This window comes from Aotus nancymaae, unplaced genomic scaffold (assembly GCF_030222135.1).
Source record: "Aotus nancymaae isolate 86718 unplaced genomic scaffold, 86718_ANA_hifiasm-v0.15.2.pri h1tg000003l, whole genome shotgun sequence".
Taxonomy (NCBI): Eukaryota; Metazoa; Chordata; class Mammalia; order Primates; family Aotidae; genus Aotus; species Aotus nancymaae.
In genome coordinates this window covers 75,148,353-75,150,773 of record NW_026988414.1, presented here as the reverse complement: position 1 = coordinate 75,150,773, position 2,421 = coordinate 75,148,353, and positions in this window count along the sequence as shown.

Here is a 2,421-nt window from a genome sequence, read left to right as displayed (position 1 = left end):
AGAAAGCCATGCCTCAGTTTTCTTTCTACAAACACTCAAGAACTTATAAACTCAAGCAGTGCTGTCTTTCAAAGTCACTCTGCTTGTTTCAGTTTTTGATTTCCTCCATGAATTGTCTTCAGAGCTGGTTTAGTAATGCCAAAGTAAATCAATTTCATTGTAATTCATAAGAAACGCTTGCTTAAGCCACAGTCTAGTCCTCTTTTCATGCCCTCTTTCTTAGTGTTCTTTATTTTTACTACTAATGTGTTTAACTAAGACTTCAAGGACCTATTGTTGAAAACCTGGGGAAAAGAGTGTGGGAAAAGGTTTTGAGGCATAATAAAGCCTGGGGCTTAGGGAGGAGTACAGGGAGGGGGACGGACAGTTTGAATGTGAGACCCAAAGGTAAGGTGACCATATAATTTATCACCCCATTCTGGTATCCTTTTGAGTGCGAAAGAGTCACGATTAATAATCATGTCAGGTCGACCAGGATGTATGTTCACCCTATGTGTATAGGGAGCAAGTCAGGGAAGGCACTCTAATATCTGTCCACTTGGGCTACCTTTAGGGCAAAAGATGCACCAGTATAACTTGCCAAGGGCCATAAATGTGAATTGCCGGAAGTAGAGGATGGCTTCTATTTGAGGTTGGAGCTATCATTACATTTGATCATTGGGACAGATCCATCTTTAATTTAGGGAAATCTTATTCAGTGAAAAACAGTTACATTGAATTTCTTGAAAGTACTTCTAACAGGTTATAAAGGTTTTGTGACTACTTACATATTCAGATATTCCTTGGAAATGAAAAGATTTTCTAGGTATTATAATACACCCACTCACCTACACATTTTCTGTCACCTTCTAAGACCCTACCATAACCCTGGAATTCTCACGTTTCCTTCTCCCCTCAAAAGACTGACAAAAGATTAAACAGCCAACAAAATCCCCTAATTGCGTGATCATTCAGTCTAAGTTGTTCTCCCATTCACTGCCTTATGGTCTGTTCTTTTGTCCTGTGTTTTCCATCTGTGCAAAGCTGCAATCTCATTGAGTTTTTTGGCTTTCCCACTTAAGTTGTTTATTGTGACAAATCTCATTCATTCTGGTAGAAATCAGCCTGTAACACAAGGGTCCGCACCCATGTATGTTAAGTACCGCTTTGTTTTTTAAGTCACTGCTCATTGTAACACACATCTTAACAAGCTCAAAAAGTTAAGAAATCTACAAATCTTTCTTTCAATAGTTTCAAAGTTAACTCTATTACACATAATACATACTTCTAAAAGAATGTCAAAATAGCAGAATGTATACATTCCACAAACATTTATTTACTTCCTCTTCATTGTAGCTGAACTAGGAGAAATCACACAGTTCCTTACCGCAAGGGTCTCACAGCAAACAAATCTAAAAAAATGATTGAACTCTATACTTAACATTTGCATACTTTATGTAAATTATACTTCAATAAAAATATAAATGAAAACAAATTTGCTATGTACTATGAGCTTTTATCGGTCAAGAAAATTGATCTTTGGATTCTCATAACCCATTTTTTAAAACAGGTTACTTGTTTTAGATACTTATTTTTCCCTGAGTAAAATGGATTATTTATAAGTAATGACATTGGATCAGTCATGACTCTTTTAAGCATAGGCCTTTAATGTAATCTGCTTCCAAACACAAAAAAAAATTGTGGATTTTAAGAGTCAAAAAGATGCTCAGAGCCTTCTTCAGGGGCTCTTCACTTTTTCTGCCACATGGATCCTTTGAAACTCTGATAAAAGCAAAGCTATAGACTTCCTCCCTGGAAATATACAGGTGCACAAGGATTTTGGGATAAACACAACACTGAAACCCACACAGGGACCCACTTAGGAACCCAAAGATCTCAAATTAAAATCCACTGAGATAACCCAATCCTTTTCCTCCAGATGAAAATAGACCCAGGGAGAGAAAACAGCCTGTTTAGGGGCTGAAGACAGAACCCAGCCTTCTGATACTGTTTACTCCGTTGTCTCCTTAGATACCATGAGATCCCCTTGTCCCCAAAAACTCCATCTGTAGATCCCCTGAGTTTAGAAGAACTTCCACAGTTCCTTGTATCCTACCTTTTGTAATTGGAGTCACTCCGGAAGCTGGTCAAAGTTTGCCTTTTACTTATTGGAGAATAACAGATACAAAGCTGAGTTTCTTATATTAATTAAATTGGGACATTTTTCTCTTTTTTTCCTCAAAACCTAGAATGGAAGTGAAAATTAAAATGATCCAGTAATAAAGAGGTTTCTTTTCTTTTTAGTTTAATGAAATCAACTCTAAAATTTGCTTATATTTATACTCTGAAATTGAAAACTTTGTTCTTTGTCGATCTTTATAACATTGGAAAGATTGAACTTACTCTTTGCTCTGTAAATCTTTCAATGGTCTTTGACCAAAC